This window comes from Podarcis erhardii, assembly GCF_964252035.2.
Source record: "Podarcis erhardii genome assembly, chromosome: 7".
Classification (NCBI taxonomy): domain Eukaryota; kingdom Metazoa; phylum Chordata; class Lepidosauria; order Squamata; family Lacertidae; genus Podarcis; species Podarcis erhardii.
Window position 1 is genome coordinate 76,436,484 of NC_138511.1, and position 4,734 is coordinate 76,441,217.

A 4,734-nucleotide genomic window follows, 5' to 3' on the forward strand; every position below is an offset into this window, starting at 1 on the left:
CATGTCTCCCTTCCCCAGGTTCGTCATCTGAGCAGTCACAAGATCTGACCATTCTCACAATGCAGGCCCTGCAGATCGGCACCATGATTTGCAGTTTCATCAGTCTTCTGCTCTTCCTCATTGCCCTGGGATCAGACCACTGGGTCGCAGATAGCAATAGAACCATTGGCCTCTGGAAATTTTGTGTTTATTATGGAGTCAATTCTGGTTGTAGGTCACTTGGGACAGATGTGAATAGTAAGATTTTTGTCTTCTGCTAAGCGTCCTAGTGGTGTGGTATTCAGCACTAACTTGAGTGCAGTGGGTTCCAGCACAAAAGGGCTGCTATCGGCAGCATAAAAATGGTGATGGTACTTCATATCGCTGATTCCCATCTGATCTCCAAAAATCACGGACTTTGTGGTATTATATATGCAACAGGTGATCCATCAGGACACCACTTTTGTTTGCTGAGGAGTCCCCACTGGCACCAACTATAGGGGGCCCTGGACGCCTGGGTGCTTGGCACCCACACTGTGGGGCCTCCAATGTGACTTCTGGAGCTTTGCGAGGCCCCAAAAAGTGCATTGGAGGCCTCACAGGGCCTCAGAAATTGTGTTCGAAGCCTTTCAGGGCCTCTGATGTGACTTCCAGTTTCTCAAGGAAGTCAGGTCAGAGGGCTTGCTGGTTGCGTTCAAGGCCTCAGACGTGACTTCCAGGACTCCCAGGTAATTGCCGCAGCTTGCGCAACATAATGTAATATCATGACATCACGTTACATCACGGTGTGCCACTGGGCACTCATAATCTGGGGCCCAAGTTGGCGCCCCTGGGAGTCCCTGTCCATCACTATCAACCACAACCTTTCTGCATGCTGCAAAGGATCCTGGGATGACTGCACACTTAATTCACACTGTGTTCTTGGCAAGCTTGCTGTGTCCCACTGCCGCTTCATGTGACACGTGTGTGTGTGTGTGTGTGTGTGTGTGTGTACTGCAGAGGGAGATTGGCAGTTTGGGACTATTTTTTGGTGGGTTTTTTAATGGACGTTGTCCCACCATGACTAGCTTCACACTGAGGAACATCTGATAAGCTTGTAACAATACCCAGGACTCCACAAATTGCATCTTAGTGGCACCTGAACCAGCAGGAGGAGGAGCAGTAGTCTGGTCAACTGCAAAGCAGCTAAAACTTCCATTACCATCTTCCTGCTTTGCTACTGCTCCCTGATGAAAGGAGAAGAGAGACACTGGACCATCCTGCAGGACACTGGACCCACCTACCACTGATTTGCAACAGCTGCCTTGAGACTTCTGGGTGGGGTGGAGAGGTTAACTGGGGGGAAATGTTGGTTCAACGGCAATGACTTTAGGATTAGGCGGAGGTGGAGGTTTTGTTTACAGTATTTGCTAATACTGTAAGTGGGTCAGAACATTGCTGTGTATGTGCCCCCCAATGCAATTTATGTTACATGAAATATTAAGGCATTATATGATCTCTCCCCCCTCCCTTTTCACTCTATGGTATTATATATTACTTTTTTTCCTTTTTTCGCTGTAAGTCGCTTGGAGACCTTCGGGTGACAAGCAACTGATAAGTCTAATAAATGAAATGAAAACAAAATGTTACCTCAGCTACCTCTCCTGATGGCATCTCTCAGCATCTTAATACAGTGGTACCTCGGGTTAAGTACTTAATTCGTTCCGGAGGTCCGTTCTTAACCTGAAACTGTTCTTAACCTGAAGCACCACTTTAGCTAATGGGGCCTCCTGCTGCCGCTGCGCCGCCAGAACACAATTTCTGTTCTCATCCTGAAGCAAAGTTCTTAACCTGAAGCACTATTTCTGGGTTTGCGGAGTCTGTAACCTGAATCGTATGTAACCTGAGGTACCACTGTAGAGATGTTAAACAGCATTGGGGGGAGAGGGGGGCAGAATGAACACCTGTGGAACGTGGCAGGTGTTGCAACAGCTCAATAACCATTGTGCTGGGTAATAGGAGGCTAGTCTCTCAGGGCAAATGCGGCATTGCCCCACCAACCTCAGTCTGTTCTCAGCCAGCCCCCACCTGCCAGCCTCCTTACTTATAATAAGACACTTGCTGTTGGACTTCCTGCCCCCCCCACCACCACCATAAGCATCAGCCAGCAATGTTAACAGCCCCACTTTGCTCCATTCAGGAACTGACCCCCACAGGTAGGATTAGGAACACCATCACAAAATGGTGCCCCACTGTGTCTAAATTAATTTTATTTATTTAAGTTGGGGGTTCTCTTGAAAAATACAGATTAATTCTGAAATGGAACAGCATACTTGCAAAACGGACGTGGAACAGATAAGGAATGATCTATCCATCCCAGACACGAGGTATTACACAGGGTGTCTGCAATGCAATTGTCCAATCCCATGGATGCATTTAACCCTTCCTTCCTTCCTTCCTCCCTCCCTCCCTCCCTCCCTCCCTTCCAGATTTTGTCCATAGTACCAGAGTCTTCATGCTGCTTGGGATGACTGCTGGGGCCATCTCTTGCCTTGGTCTTTGTGGCAAATATTTTGACTTCCATTTTGGCATCATCTCCAGGGCCAAGACCTCAGCTATAGCCAGCATTCTTGCAGGTATTATGGGGGGGGGGCGGTCATAAGCACCTGCTTCTGGCTACCAGAGCACTTCTTCCAGCCACTGCATTTCACTAGCGGCAGCTTCGAGAATTTAATTTACAAGTCACTTTATATCCTAACGTATTTTTTTCTTCCTAGCTGTTTGTGTCCTGATTGCCATGGCCAGCTACACTGGGCATGTGGGATCACTGGCCAGTTACAGATGGTCTTTTGGCTTGGGCTGGGCCTCCTTTCCTCTCTTCCTTATAACTGGTGAGTATGTGTCAAATGGGAAATGCTGGATACGTGTGTCTTTACCTTCGCACGGAGTTGCCAGCTGCATTCTTTCATTAGCGAACAGTTTGGGGCTGATCTACATGTTTAGCACCATCATGTACTTGTGTCCCTGGCAGTGTGCCACTTTGGCTGCAGGTGGATGTTCACATATTGGACAGTTTCTGAATGTGACATGCCATACTCACAATTCCACTCTCAGCAAAAGAGGAAGAGGGCGGAATGTGGACCAATCCCCCGGGTGTGCTTCTTTTCTGAAAGCATGGATTACTTCTGTATGTTTTGCATTGAAACACATTCGGAAATGTCTTTCTTCCTTCTTACCATCACTCTGAAGAAATCAGGTTTTCCCAGATTCAGCTCGAAGGGCAGGGAAAACATCTAAATCAAGTTTGACCTAAGTGTGTCGGCAGGACTTCCGGACTACAGAAATACATTTGTACCAAACTTCAGCAATTTGGAATTCACTGCCCTTATTCCTTACAAACTGTCCCAGAGGCTTTGGCTGAGTACAAATGATATTATATTCTAGAATGCATGGAGGCAGAGTACTTGGTTTATCCACAGGCAATCTCGATCTATTCTTTTACTCCAAAGCACTTCTTGATAAATTGGTTTCATTCCAAAACTAAAAGCTCATTCCAGATTGGTTTTGCATTACCCCACAGTGCATCTATTTGAAAACCTATGAAAAAAGATGGAGGCATGTCTTGGAAGAGGAGTCCCTTGTAGAAGTTTCAAAATTATTATTATTATTTCTGTGTTTTATTTTCTGAAATTAAAAAAAAAAATTGCATGCTGCCTGTGGCATTTGCCTCCTAGGATGGGTCAAGGAAAGGGTTAAAATGGATGTGATGGGATTGGCCAGTGAGAATGCAAGGGGGGAGTAAAAGATAGAGTGGGAGGTTTTGAAAAGCCGTTGAGGTTTGTCAGTTGGGAGTTGAGGCTTGGGTGTTGGAGAAGGAAGAGGGTGGATTAGGAGTGGGTTGGTAGAGTTGTATTGTGAGTGAGTGAGAGGAATTGTTAGGTGGAGTCAGATAGATAGTTGGGAATAATTCAGTTTGAAGTTGTTAGGAACTAAGATTTAAGAAACTGTCAAGAGAAATAAACGGAAACCATACACTTGTTCCTGCATTTAAAAATAAACTTGATTATTTGTTTATGTTAACAACTGTCTGGACTCCGTGTGTCCCCGTGAGAAGCGGGGTGGTGGCAGCAAAGAACGCTAACGCAGTGGTGGCACAGGGTCAATAGACCGTGAAATGTCTGGGGGCCCTGTGTGATCGCCACACTGCCCTATACCTGCGGGTCTCAGGGTGCTTCACAAGATAAAATCACAATATAAAAACACAGAATACATAATCAAAATGAGAACTAAAACAACCCAATATCTCCCCTCCCCGCAACACATTAAAAAGGGATATTGGATGTCAATCCAAAATGCACAATGTAGTTCTGTGGAACAGAAAACATCTGTGCCCGTTAGAATGGCAGGGCTTTGACGATCCAGGCATGATCCCACTGATGTGCAAGGGAGGTAATGCTGGGGTCAGTGATTTGGATATTTCAGATAGTGTTTTATTCTCCTCGAACGTCTGCCCTAACCAGCTCCTTTTCTCTCCTGACAGGTGGGCTGGCTTTTCGCCTGAATACTGTGCAAGGGATCAGGTTTGATGGCGTTTCTAAGGGACAGAAGCTACAGACGTTTCTAGTGTGCTTATATAATTAAACAGAAGTTTCTAGGGTGTTCTGTGCGTGAGGAAAGTTATCAAGGGAACAGAGACATGCTGCTGAGACAATCTCAGTGTGTTATCTCTTACCCAAAGACAAAGTGCTTTCAGGGATGTCCGAAAGGAGTCTTGTG

At 46.1% G+C, this 4,734-nt stretch overlaps 1 long non-coding RNA gene across 1 annotated transcript; it reads left to right on the plus strand.

Moving 5' to 3' along the window:
- The first annotated feature begins 3,674 nt into the window (after positions 1–3,674).
- Positions 3,675–4,041, plus strand: LOC309346285. The gene is made up of 2 exons (XR_014158566.1): positions 3,675–3,775; positions 3,811–4,041. It is a non-coding gene; the product is annotated as an uncharacterized lncRNA (long non-coding RNA).
- The last annotated feature ends 693 nt before the right edge of the window (positions 4,042–4,734 follow it).